Below are 14,788 nucleotides of genomic sequence, written 5' to 3'. Positions count from 1 at the left end.
ACTCCAGTATGACATATGACCCAAGAGATCTACCTCTCTCATTCATATAAGCTGCCCAGCTTCCAAAGACATATTTGAGTTTGCATCCCCTGACAAACTTAATGCCAAAGATAAGGGAGATGGAAAGAAGAGAGGAGAAGAAAAAGACGTCTTAAAAACCTTATGAGTTTTCAAGCCATTACACGGGCTTACAGTTTCTTGTTTAAATGTATTTTCCAGCTTGGGAATCAGAAAACTTACAAAACTAGAAAATGAACAGGAAAAAGAAGGAAATAATAAAAAGACAGCTTTAGATGCTGAGTGAGGTTATAGGCTCACTGAAGAACTAAGGGAACTCACGGGCTGCCACCAAACTCAAAGTGCAAGTAATATGAATCCATGCCTCAGCAAAATTACATATTACTATATATCCTGGACCACCAAGATCCTTCTAAAACCATTAATCTGCACGTGTCGATGTATGGATTATTATCTAAGTGTCTGGATTATCACACAATATGATTAAGTGACTTGATAGAAATAGCACAAGGATCTATACCTAGATCAGAATTGAGACAGTCAGTAAGGTAATGCTCATTGGAGGAGCTGATCCCTACCTAAGAAATTATAATGCAAGGTAAAAAAGAGGGAGATGGGCAGTCCAAAAGACAGAGGGTCTGAAAGAGCACAGCACAGTCAAGGATATGGGGGAAAGGTAAGGCTAAAAGGTTAAGAGGGGTTGGTCGCAAAAACTTGCTCTGATAAGGAGTTTGGATTTTATCCAGAGGATTTTAAACTGGGGAGTGCTATGATTATTAGATAGGGAAGTCAAAAAGATCACTCTTGGCAGCAGTGTGATACATGACCTGGAATAAAGAAATAATAATGGGTAGACAACTAGGGAATCTGCAGCAGTCATCTAAATGAGAAGAAACCAGAACTAAGGGACAGAAGAGGTGGGGGAAAGCAGGCAAATTTGAGAAATATTAAAGGTAAAACAGATGGGAATGCATCACCAACCAGAAGAACAGTGTCATCCAAATTTCTGGTTTGGGTTACAGGGTTTTGTCATTCATCAAGACAGAGAATACAAAAGTAACACATTTAAAGGGAAGATGAGGTCAGTTCTGAGCCTGTTACAGGTGCCTGGGAAACAGTCCAATGAAGACGACCAGTAGGTTGCTGGCTATCATCCAGCGCGAGGACGAATTTTCTCCTAATTAGCAAGGAGCTGGCAGCCGAAACCCTGGGCATAGGCATGTGCTTCCAGGAACAATGCGTAGGATGAAACACAAGAGGGCTAAGGATGTACTCTTTGGTAAGTCAAAGAGTGGTCACAGAAGAGAGGCCTAAGGGAACTGAGGAGTGGCCAGAAAGGTAGAGAAAAACCAAGAAAGTGTGTCACAGAACTCCGGGGAAGATGGTTCAGGAAGCAAATGTTGTACAGTTTATCCCATTTACTCGATTCTTCTCCCTCTCTCTTCCCTCTCCCATCCTTGCCACATTTCCCCCCACTGAAACCCCAGGAAGATAAAAGTTACTCTGTGATCAGTTATGCAGCTACACTGTATCCTGACCAACTACTACAGAGGAAAGACAAAAATCAAGGTCATTATAATATTTCCTAACATTTGCTGGAAGTTTACTACATGCTAAGAACTCTGCTAAGCACTTGGGGTGAACTATCTAATCCTTAAAACAAACATGCAGTAAAAGAGTACTACTGTTGAACCCATTTATTAGGTGAGGAAACAGTCTCAGAAGGGTTAAGTATTAATACTCTGCCCATGTTCACAAAGCATGGCAGGTATGGGATATGAACTCTAGTCACTTCCAACTCCCCAAATTAAAATAACTATAAAGCCTGACAAAGAAAATATGAAAGAAATACAAAATCCAATCTGGGGACTTCCCTGGCAGTCCAGCGGTTAAGACTCCATGCTTCCAATGCAGGCGGTGTGGGTGTAATCCCTGGTCGGGGAACTAAGATTTCCACATGCCATGCAACATGGCCAGGGGGCGGAGGGGGGAGGAACTAATCTGATTCAAGGACTGGCAGTGTTTGACAGACTGACAGTATAAATGTATTTTAAATATCTAAGAAAATTTAATTCACTAACAAAGGGGTATGAAGGAATTTAATCAGTTAAGCTTGAATTAACATTAATTAAAGAGCAAGTGAAAGTTATCGTTCTTATTTCTGTGCATAAATTACAATGCTTACAAGTACAATAACAAGACTAAAGAAAAACTAGGTTTTTAAATTTGCCACTTAAATAAAGTGAACATTAATTTGAAACCCAAGTAATTTTTAGTCCTTTTCATGAACAAAAGCCCCACTCAGACATTACAAAACACACATAACTGAACTGCTCTGTTAACCACTACTTGCTCGACAACAGCCTTCTTCAAAGTAGAACTTCTGAAAGCTAAGTGCAAGTGAATAAGCAGGAAATGTTAGTTGAAATGTCAAACTTAAGTAACTCTCACAGTATACCGGCATGACTCTTTCTGGAAGGTTTCACAAGTACTGTTCATAATGCCTAGGGATGCCTCTGAGAAGGGAAACTTGGAAGATGAGGGAGACAGAATTACCTTTTTTACTGTATATTTTTAGTACTAATATTTGAATATTTTAACATGTACATGTACCATTCAAATGCATACATGATTTTAAATGAAGCAAATTTAAAAATATATACACTGATTAACAAACATATAGCCATTATTTTTTCCATTTTCTAAAAAGATGCTTTTTCAAATTTACCTTCTCCTTCCCACCACAGTCAGTCACTATTGAGAATCACTGCCTCAGAGGTTCACAACTGCTACCAACAGCACTATTGCTAACTGGGTACAAACTATAGGAAGAAAAAGGATCTTCTATCACTTCCACCAACTAGTAGCAAGATTCTGGGCCAGGCTAACTCCCCAGAATGGAGAAACAGAGAAACACCAGTTGGAAGTCACTGTATATTCAGCCCCTGTTAACAAAGTAAGCAGGTCCAGGTGGGAAGTAAGGTGCACTGGAGAGCAGTGGTCTCACAGACAGCAGCAGAAGCACTGATTCAGGAACTGGCCTCATTCCTTGAAAGGTGGGTAAAGCCTTCAAATCAATGGAGACATGGAAAGGGGCACCAGAACAGAAGCATTCCTGTGAAAGCTCTCCCCCACACTTCCCCACCTTTCCTTTTAGAGGAACACTGGAAGTCCTGGAACTATTCCATATACTGATGTACTGCTGATACACCAAATGGAAGACATTCTCTTTATTAATGGGGTACTAATGCGTTTATACTATTGCATTAAGCCACCTGTCAACTAATGTTTGAAAACTAATTGATGGTTATTTGTCAATCAATATTTGAAAACTCTTGAACAATTTATAGCAGCTGGGTTTTAACTTCTCCCCACATACAAAAGCTCAGTTCACTTTCAAAAAAGCCAAAAATGTGGAACCCTACTAATGCTTCTACTGCTTAAATCATGCTTATCCACGTATCTCCATCCCCTATGCCAAACCAGTCCAGAACACCATCAACCCTGGCCAAATATGCTCTAACAATCACGAAATTAGTCTCTATGCTCTGTCCAGTTCATTCTCCACAGTAATGACAATCAAATTTTTTGACTGCACACCAGCCAATCAATCAACACGCACATCCCCAACATGTGTTCACCAATAAATATGACAAAGATACTAATATATATAAATACCACAAAAACAGTCATTCATTTCCAAATGTAATAATGATTGCAATAATGGTTTTCATATGGGAAAATATAAAAACCATTACTGCTATCACTGAGATGTTAATACTAACCTTGTTTTAAAAATATTTAGTGTGATCCATATGATCAAATATTTCCTATTATGCTTGGAAAATCTCATTTTAATACTTTGTGACAAAGCAATCTGAAAGTCTGGTTTCAAATCAATACTTGGTTTTAATGGCTATCATAGTCCAAAAGAAATATGGGTCCAAAAGGAAGAAGCACTACGGTTGTGCTTACTAAAAAGTGGTATTTCTTTTTCCAACCCCATCCAATTATACAAACATTTCCCTTCAAATTTGGCTAGCAAATGTCTATCTTCCTTTGAAAAGGAAACGACTCTTGAAATTACTCTTGAAAACTAGTCAGAAGATTTTACTTTTTAAATTTCTAACAAATGGATGTGAAACCCACTAAAACTAAGAGCAAGAGTAACTCTATAATAAACCCTTATATACCTATTATCCAGCTTCAATGATTATCAGTAATGGTAAATAACCTACAACCCTCAGACACAATGAATTATCTTAGAGCAAATTCCAGACATCCTATCATTTCATCCATAAATACTTCAGTACATATCTCCAAGAAAAAAAAGTTTTTTCTTTTAATATAACTATAATACTATTATCATATCTTTAAAAAATTAAAACAATTGTTTAAAAATCATCTAATATATTAAGTGGTATTCAAATTACTCCCAATTGTCTCATAAATACCTTTTTACAGTTGATTTGTATGACACAGGATCTAATCAAGGTCTACACATTACATTTAGTTAATATGTCTCAAGTCTTTTCTAACCTGTAATAGTTGCTCCACTTTTTTTCTTGCCATTTATTTGAAGTAACTGGGTTCATTTGTCCTACTGGATTTCTCACATTCTGAATTTTCTAATTACATTCTATAAGTTGATTGTTAGATCTAGATGCTTAATTAGAGTCAGGTTTGATTTGATTTGGGTAGGGAAAGACTATTTCATGAATGGTGTTATATTTTTCCTATTGTACCGCATGAGAGGAACATAAAGTTTGGTTGTACCCATTTTAGAGATATTATGACTGATTAGAAGATTGTCATTCTGATTCTTCTATTATAAAGTTCCCTACTGGTTTTAATAGCAACTGATGATCAATGTCTAGGTCTTTTATTTCATTAGATCATCTGGAAATTTTTTTGGAAATACATTTGGAGATGTTTATCAGGTAAGAAATTTATGTTTCCAAGTTTTTCATGTGTAAAAATATGAGAGTTTTTATAGATGCAACAAAATCACAATGAGCTCATGAGTCACTGGGGAAATGCAAATCAAAACTACAATGAACTATCACTTCATACCACTAAGATAGCTACAGTCAAAAAGACAGCATAACAAATATTGGTGAGGATGTGTAGAAACTGGAACCCTTGTGCATTGCTGCTGGGAATGTAAAATGGCACAAGTGCTTTACAAAATAGTTTGCCAATTCCTCTAAAGTTAAACAGACCCATTCAACCCAGCAATTCCACTCTATATCCAAGAGAAATGAAAACGTATGCCCGCACAGGTACTTGTGCATGAATGCTCACAGCAGCATTAATCGTAATAGCCAAAAAGTGGAAACAACTCAAAAATTCACTAACTGATGAATAGATAAACAATATATCTATACAATGGATTATTTATTCAGCTATAAAAAGGAATGAATGAATTCATGCTACAACATGAATGAACTCTCCAAAACATTATGCTAATTAAGTCAGTCAACAAAGGCCACATTTTATATGATTCCATTTATATAAAATGTCCAGAATAGGCAAACAGAAAGACTAGGGGCTGCCAGAGGCTGGAGGGAGGGTGGGATGGGGAGTGAAGGTAATGGGTGCAGGGTTTCTCCTTGGTGTGATGAAAATGTTCTGAAATTAGATAATGGTGATGGTTGCACAACTCCACAAATACACTAAAAATCACTGACTGTACACTTTAAAAGGCTGAATTTTATAGTATGTAAATTATATCATGATAAAGCTTTTTTTTTAAATTACAAGGAAAATGCTATCCCATAGCATACTTGTAAGAAAAAAGACGTTACTTTCTCATTCACTGTTAAAATAACGTCTTTACTTGAAGAGACAGATTAAGGATATTAACTTCTCAAATAATGTTAGCTAGATAGCCATTTATCACAGAAAAAGTAGGCTTTTTTTTTTTTTGGTAAAAGTAAAATGTATAACATCAACAACTCCACCACAAGATAGCCAACAAGATAACCTGCCTCAATAGTTCATGAAGAGGCAATGAACGCATTTCATTCAAGTGGCTGTTCTGTTTACATTTAGACAATTATTTCATACAGCAATGTTATGAAGGCAGTCATTTACTATTAAGAATGTCTTCTCCAGTATAACTTTCTCCAGTAGCTCACAAAAGAAGTGATTTTTCTTGGATTTCTTTTAATAAAGAGAATCTAGCAAATACTAAGGCATGCTAGAAGCTTCTATACTTTTAAAACTATGTAGCAAACCTCCAACACTGAAAATTTTATTCTAATATTGCTTGTTCAAATCTTCAGCAACATTTACTACATCTTACAAGAGTATATGCGAACAAAATTTAGTCTTAGCTTCTTGATATATTATTTTCCATACACTATATCAGCCTTTTTGCGGGTGCAGGCAGTGCGGACAGGAGAACCTGCCAATGGTATGTGCCTTTTGCTCATTTATAAGAACAGAAAACCTTGAAATAGATACTTTAATCATTAGGTTAGTAAAATTATGTACAGCATCTGATTGAATAGCCTATGCCTTTTTTTCTTTTTTTTTCTTTTCTTTTTGGCTGCACCGCATGGCTTGGGGGGATCTTAGTTCCCCCACTACGGATTGAACCTGGGCCACGGCAGTGAAAGCGCTGAGTCCTAACCACTGGACCGCCAGGGAACTCCCCAGGCTATGACTTTAAACATCATTGGGGGGAAAAAACATGCAGAGCTTCTCTTTATGCTCCAGATGCTTAGTTTTCAAATGTCTTGTCACTAGTGATAGCCTCATATTTTACTATTTAATATCTCAGGTTCCACATAATCTTAAAACAAGATTCCTATAATGACAGAGGATGTAAGTCTATGTTTCAAATAGAGTTCTTGATACTTTCCAATGTAATACGAGTTGACTTATTTAATCTGACCCAATAGCTCACTGAGCGGGGACTTCCCTGGTGGTCCAGTGGTTAAGACTCCGAGCTCCCAATGCAGGGAGCCCAGGTCCGATCCCTGGTCACAGAACTAGATCCCACGTGCATGGTGCAACTAAGATCAGGCGCAGCCAAATAAATAAATAAATACTAAAAAAAAAACAAAACTGCTCACCAGGACTTCATAATAGGAGCTAGACAAGGGTCAGCTCTGCCATTTTGTTTGTTTGTTTCCTTGTGCTTCGTTATTAATATTTTCTTCAATCACTGGTTTCTTTGCAGGGATCTTTTTAAGCCGCTTGTTCATTTTGTGAAGGTTAGTTTAATGAAAACTGAATAATATAAACTGTTATCAATATGTTGCAATACACTGAAAGCAAATGTATGTATACAGGGACTTCCCTGGTGGTCCAGTGGCTAAGACTCCGTGCTCCCAATGCAGGGGGCCTGGGTTCGATCCCTGGTAGATCCCACATGCTGCAACTAAGAGTTCACATGCCGCAACTAAAGATCCCGCATGCCGCAACAAAGATCTCTCGTGCCACAACTAAGACCCAGCTCAGCCAAATAAACAAATAAATAAAAAATTTTTTAAAAATGTATATATACAGCTGTGCTTGCTTACTGCAGAACTCCCCTCTCTTACTTCTGGACACCCAAACACTGTTTGACCTACAGACCCAAGAAGATGCCAGTGACAGTCCCTAAATGTAATGTTTTATCATTTTTTAGATAAAAATAATAAAAAGTTCAGCATCCCAGCATCTTATCCACCTCACTTGGAAAACTACTGCTCTGGATTGCAGCCACAGTGAACTTTTCACAACTGCAAATCAGATCAGTTCACTCCTCTTTGAAATCCTTCAATGGCTTAGCTCTGCCTTCACGATAAAGTCCAAAATTCTTGCATGGTGTATAAGGCCCTCAACTCTGGCCCCTGCTTCTCTCTAGTCCAGTGGTTCTCAACCCTGGCTGCATATGAGAATCACCCAGGGAATTAAAAAATATATATACATATATATATATACCTAAGGTACCCAACCCCTTCCTAGCTCAGGGTCTCTGTGTTGTTTAAACTGCAAGCATTGTTGAACTTCTCTGGCGTTCCCAAGACATCTTATTCTTCCCCTTTGATCACATCTATAATTACCATAAGGTGATTAATGTCTGCCTTCTGCATTAGCCCATAAGGACAGACATCACATCCATGTTACTCTGGAGTATCCCTAACTACCAGCACAATGTCTGGTATTTTCTACTGAACAGCACCCAGTTTTCTATTTCATACCAGTATGATCTTATTCTAAATTTCCACAATATTTCTGTCCTATCAACCATGTCTTTCTTCAAAAAAAAGTTGACTTTAGCTACATAACACTTGGATATGATATATAACACAGCACCGTACTTCATTCAAAATCTAAATGAGCTACTAAAACTCATTTAGTAGCTCATTTAGATTTTTTTCTAAAGTTTTTCTAAAGAAGCGTAAATTAAACCTAACTCAAAGTACTACTACATTTCTTTTAAATTAACACAATCAAATATTAGGTTTTTTTAAATTTATTTTATTTTCGGCTGCGTTGGGTCTTCGTTGCTGCGTGTGGACTTTCTCTAGTTGCAGCAAGCGGAGGCTACTCTTCATTGCGGTGCGCAGGCTTCTCACTGTGGTGGCTTCTCTTGTTGCAGAGCACGGGCTCTAGGCGTGCGGGCTTCAGTAGTTGTGGTACACGGCTCTCAGTAGTTACAGCGCACGGGTTTAGTTGCTCCACAGCATGTGGGATCTTCCCGGACCAGGGCTCGAACCCATGTCCCCTGCATTGGCAGGCAGATTCTTAACCACTGCACCACCAGGGAAGCCCAAATATTAAGTTTTGTTTGTAATAGCATTGGCTGTATTGTCAGGAAATAGGGCCACAAAAATTGCTGATGATGTTGTAAACTAGTTCAACCTTTCTAGATAGCAATTCGGCACTGAAACCATATTCTGATGCAGTGAACCCATTTTAGGGGCAAGAGTGCAAGAAAATAATCCAAAAGAAGTATTTGAACAAGGGTGCTCAGAAGTACCATTTATAATAGTAAAAAGGAGAGAGAAAAAGAAAATAAAAAACGATCGCACAAACTACGGCTATCAATACATAGAATACTATTCTGTGATTTAAAATGATAAACAAAATGAGTAAATATAAAATATTTGATGTTATTCAAGAATACAAAAATCATATGCTGTATGTACTTTACTTGCCATGTACATATAAAAGGTTATAACTATTAAAAAAAATCTACGCCTATACACTGACACAAATGGATGTGAATTTAAAGTAAATACAATTTCACATTTAATGGATTCTCTTTTCTACAGAGAATATACTAAAACAAATTTTAACATTGGGTTATTTGAGGGTTTGTTGCTCAATTGTATTGTTAGTGTTATATTATTGCTATTTTTGTTGTACTCAGACTCACTAAAAAAATTTCTTCAAATTTGTCATTTGGGAACATTTATTAGTTATTACATTAGAAGTAAAAAGACAAGATTGTATATTTGGCCAGATTCCTGCTTATAGCTTAAGCTTCACCTGCACCTCATTTTTCCCACATGAAAGTGGAGAAAAACAATGCAACAATGTTTACAAACTGACTCTGAGAACCTCCAGTGAAAGATGCTGGGCAAATACAAATATCAGAGCCACTTAAAAAAACAACCACCACCCACTGTCTTGCACAAGTCACTTTATCCTTCTGAGACTCAATGTCTCCTTCTGCAGATAGAAAGAAATAGGCTAGAATCCCATGAGGGGAGGAGGTTAGGTGAGGGGAAAGCATCTGAAAAAGCAGTCTATCTGAAAAAGCATCCCAGGCTACCCTGATACATACTCTGATGAAGATCTGTTTGAGGTCCACTCACATTTTTGGAAAGAGGATAAGTTAGTACAACCCCCTCCAAGGGGTGGTAATTTGGCTACATGTCTACAAATTTAAAATGCACACGTATCCTTTGACCCAGTAATTCCACTTCTAAAAATATACAATTCAGATAATTTTACACATGAGCTCATAACAAAGTATGTAGAAGGATATTCATTATAATGCCATAATAGAAAAACCTGGAAACAACTTAAATGTTGTTTAATCCAAAAACTAGTTACAAATAATGGTGCAGCCAAACAATGAAATAAGTAAAAGAATAACAATAAAATAAAAAGAATAAATAGCTCTATATGTACTAATATGTAATGATTTCCTAAGTTAAGTAATGATTTTCCTATGTTAAGTAAAAAAGAGCAAGATATGGGAATTCCCTGGCAGTCTAGTGGTAAGGACTCTGTGCTTTCACTGCAGAGGGCCCAGGTTTGATCCCTGGTCAGGGAACTAAGATCCCACAAGCCAAGCCGAACAGCAGTGAAAAAAAAAAGAGCAAGATGTGACTGGTATGTACCATGGGGTAGGAGTATGGATAGGCAGATAAATGTTTATACAGCAAGAGTGTCTATGTAAAGCCACAGAAACTGGAAACTTCAACCATCTCAGGGGAGGTCAGGGTAGAAGGGAGGCATTTCTCTATACATACGTTTTCATATTGCTGGAATTTTTTCTCATAAGTATGACCTGTTCCCAAAACTCAGCAGTATTCTCTTTAGGCCTCACTCTGGGTCTAAGAGGCTGTGATTCTGCCTCTGTGAAGCCTCACCATTGCCTCCTAAATTGGAGGGGTATTAACATCTGGCCCCACACTGCCCCTGAATGACCTTTTGAAAGCCTGGTCTGCCCAAGTCCCTGACCTCCTTTATCTTTTGTTTTTTAAATTTATTTTATTTTGTTTATTTTTATTTTTGGCTGCCTTGGGTCTTTGCTGCTGTGTGCGGGATTTCTCTAGTCGTGGCGAGCGGGGGCTACTCTTCGTTGCGGTGTGCGGGCTTCTCATTGCAGTGGCTTCTCTTGTTGTGGCGCACGGGCTCTAGGTGCACCGGCTTCAGTAGTTGTGGCACGCAGGCTCAGTAGTTGTGGCTCGCGGGCTCTAGAGCACAGGCTCAGTAGTTGTGGTACACGGGCTTAGTTGCACTACGGCATGTGGGAACCTCCCGGACCAGGGCTCGAGCCCATGTGCCCTGCATTGGCAGGCGGATTCTTAACCTCTGCACCACCAGGGAAGTCCCCCTGACCTCCTTTAAAATCCCCCTTTAAAGTCTCCACTGCCCAAACTCTAACACAGCACTTACAGCCCTTCAAGCCAACCTAATCTCATCTCCCACCCTTCTTCCCTCTACTCAATCCAACTACGTTTAACCTCTCCCTGCTCCCCAAGGACAATGGGTTCCTTCCACCTCCAAGCCTGCCTGTGCTGCTCCTTCTTTCCTGTATCCTGTCCACCATACATAAACTCCTATCTATCCTTCATGACCCAAAGGCTCCCTTCCAGTCAAGTTTTCTCAGACCACCCACGGAGGGAATGCTGTCTATACAGCCAGGCAGATACTCTGTAACTAGACTGCCAAGATTCAAATCCTGACTATTCCCTCATCTGCACACTGTATGGGCTCAGTTTCCACCCTTGTCTAGTAAGAATTAGCCACCACATGATGGTAGAAAGGATTATATAAGATAATTCATGGAAAGCATTTATTACCTAGCCTGACACAAGGCAAATAAAAGGTATTATTACACTCTCATAGTACCTGTGATATAAGTATTTGTATCCACTTGTCCTGCATTAAGCTGTGAGCCCCTCAAAGGTAAAGATGTTACTTCCCCACTTTTATCCTGTATGCCAAGCACTTCGCCTGGCAAACAGAATACATGTGAATGTAGTTCAGTCAGAGGACTGGCTTTTCTGGTTTCCGAATTTCACCTAGGTGGTAAATTAGTGTCTAAAAGGTACCCAGTGAACAGCCTCCTAGATTGTACCCTGCCTTACAGTACGCACATAGCCAGGCCACTTCAGGCAGGCAGAGGTGAAAAAGAGATGGTGGGGCTTTTAGCCTTTCAGAGACAGCTGAGCAGATTGAAGGCCAGTGGGATATGAGACCTGCCAGTTTCTGCCTGTTGATTACTTATGGGGGCTGGATAGGATGGACATGAAGAGATGAGGAATCAAGATACTAAAAGTCATAAGTGTGCACGCCAAGCAGGAAACACTCAGGAAAGATCCTCTCAGGGGACTTCCCTGGTGGCGCAGTGGTTAAGAATCTGCCTGCCAATACAGGAGACACAGTTTTGATTCCTGGTCCGGGAAGATCCCACATGCCGCGGAGCAACTAAGCCCGTGCGCCACAACTACTGAGCTTGCGCTCTTGAGCCTGCGAGCCACAACTGCTGAGCCCATACGCCGCAACTACTGAAGCCCATGCACTCTAGGGCCCATGCTCCGCAACAAGAAGGCACGGCAATGAGAAGCCCGTGCACTGCAACAAAGAGTAGCCCCACTTGCTGCAACTAGAGAAAGCCCATGCACAGCAACGAAGACCCAACGCAGCCAAAGAAAGAAAAAAGACTCCATTGAATTAAAAAAAAAAAAAAGATTTTCTCAGGAAGTGGGTACCTGGAAGTAAACATAAGTGGAAGAGATAGGACAATAAGACAATCGGGAAGAAGAAACCTCTCAATATGGAAGATGAACAGTTGAACAAGACACAGCTCCTGCCCTCATCAAGCTTCTCAAATGAGAAGGGCTTTAAAGGAAGAGGTGGAGGTTGGCAGATAAAGGTGGGGAGGAAAAAGGATCACACAAGCAAAAAAGAGGCAGTCAAGCAATTCTGATTGGCCAGAGAGGGGGATAAAAGGAAGGAGAATTGAAGGATTCAGCTAAAAGTAAAAGAGTTAAGTTGAAGCAAGACTGTCAAGTGCCCTGTAGGACCTGTTAAGGCATTTTGGGCTTCATTCACCCTATGGGTAAAGGAAAGCAAGGGAGTTTTAAGTAAACAAGTGACAGCACCAGATCTGTGTTTTGTAAAGGAGTGGTCGGACAGGAAGATGTTCGCCCATCTTCCACCGCCAGTCCTCTCCTTGCCCACCATCTTCTGGTTCTAGAGCTGCCTTAACAGCAAGCAGGTGGCAAGAGAAGAGATCTTCCGGGAGATGTGACTGGTTCTAGAGCAGGGATCCCTACCCTGGGCAAAGGCTTCTGAAGGCATTCACCCTCTTAGAGAGGTTTTAAACATTCCTATTTTCCTGTCTTACAAACATCATTCACTGACCTCAAAAAAAAAAAACAAACAAACCCTCAACATTGGGCTCAGCTCTGCCATTATTATTTTTATCTTCAGGAAATACAATTAGGAACTAATTTTTCAAAAAACGGTATTCTTTGTGTTATTCACCAAAAGTAAAAAAAAAAGGAGGGGACCTGCATTCCCAATTGGCTCATTTTAAATTCTGGGCAGCACTGAGCCCCTGCTTCCCTTCCTAAGAGGCCTCAACTGTAGGGAGTGGACGGTAAAGAGAGGGGCCCGGGGAAGAAAAGTTGGTCACTGCAAGAGCAAATTTTCTCGTGCCAGGAGTTCTCCTCTTTCTTCCCATTAAATGGACCTGAGCAAATTCTGTTCTCACTGTCCAAATTTCTTCTTTCAAAATGAACTATGGCAGCGCCCCGGCCCGACCCCAGGAGGACACACGCAAAGTTCCTGGGCAGTAGAGAGGGGTCGGCGCCCGGGCCGGCGCGTTTCCGGGGACACCCCCCACCCCACCCCACCCCACCCACACACGGACAGCGTTTCCGGGGACACCCCCCACCACAAACAGACACAGACACACACACACACGGAAAGCGCAAGGATGTGGGATCCCTGGAGAAGCCGGATGGATCCGGCCCGGAAAAGATGGATTTGGGATCGGGCCGGGGACCCCTCCCACCCGCTCCCGGGAGCCGCCCCCCCCCCCCAACCGCTCCCGGGAGCCGCCCCCCCCCCCAACCTCCGGAGCCCGCCTGGGCGGCGGCAGCCGCAAACACTCACCGAGTCCGGCGTTGGGCGGGACCGCTGGGGACGAGGACGGCGGCTCCGCCTCTGTGCCGCGGCGGCGTCTCGGCCCGCCACACGCCCTCAGGGCCGCCGCCCGGCCCACGGCTCGGAGCCCCGCGGCGGCGGCGGCGGCCTCGCCTCCATGGCGAGGGGAAGCGGCTGAGAGGCTACCGGGCGGGCAGCAGTGATGGCGGCGGCAGCCTCGGGTCCGAGGTGGAACGCGCGCGCGCGCGTCTCTGTCAGCACCGCACTCGCCGCAGCCTCACTCCCGACCCGGCCTTGGCTGTAAAGAGCCTCCTCATTGGTGGTTCAGAGACGGGCGCTGGTTGGCCCAGACAGAACGGGCGTCTCCTGGCTCTCCTGGGCCCCGCCCTTGCGCGCCTCCGAGCTCTAGCTCGCCTGCCAATCTGGGGCGCAAGGCCGGGTCTCACTGTCACCGTCTCACTGATGGCCCGGGAGATGTGCGCCCCACGGCAGCGCACATGACCCTGGGAGCACCGGCCGACCGTGCACCAACACCTTCCGCCTCTCTACTGTCCCACCTCCCTGGATGTGGGCCTTCTTCCCAGTTTACAGATGCGGAAACTGAGGCTAAACACAAGTTACACCAATGTCTAGCGATCAGGGCGGCCTGGAACTCAAAAGTCGTCTTTCCACTCCTGTCTCCAAACGGGTTCCCAACAACCCCCCCCCCCTTTTTCTAATTGCTGCAAGGTATTTAAAGGGCGGAGGCTCTCAATGGGTAGGGAGAGGAACCTGCAAAACCCCTAGAAGAGGCCTAGCACCGTGGCTGTGGTCTTTCATCAAGTCAGCCTAGCCATCCCCACCCGAGCCCAGGGAAATCTCCCCAGCTTTCCAGATGCGCATATCCGGGCCTGCCTTGCACCGAGCCGGGTAGAAACAC

The 14,788-nt window shown here is 41.9% G+C and overlaps 1 protein-coding gene across 4 annotated transcripts in view; it reads right to left on the bottom strand.

Moving 5' to 3' along the window:
* The window catches only part of PTPRA (protein tyrosine phosphatase receptor type A), a 191,238-nt gene extending 177,077 nt beyond the window's left edge, over positions 1–14,161 (bottom strand). For 2 of the 4 annotated variants that reach the window (XM_036825606.1, XM_036825608.1), the window contains exon 1: positions 13,879–14,161. The gene's annotated coding sequence lies outside the window, so the exon portion shown is untranslated. The remainder of the gene's footprint in view (positions 1–13,878) is intronic. The other 2 variants (XM_036825605.1, XM_036825607.1) reach the window with 1 other exon arrangement.
* Between the last annotated feature and the right edge of the window lie 627 nt (positions 14,162–14,788).

This window comes from Balaenoptera musculus, chromosome 15, assembly GCF_009873245.2.
Source record: "Balaenoptera musculus isolate JJ_BM4_2016_0621 chromosome 15, mBalMus1.pri.v3, whole genome shotgun sequence".
Lineage (NCBI taxonomy): Eukaryota > Metazoa > Chordata > Mammalia > Artiodactyla > Balaenopteridae > Balaenoptera > Balaenoptera musculus.
Note: the sequence above shows the minus strand (reverse complement) of the source record. Positions and strands in the feature narration are given on the sequence as shown.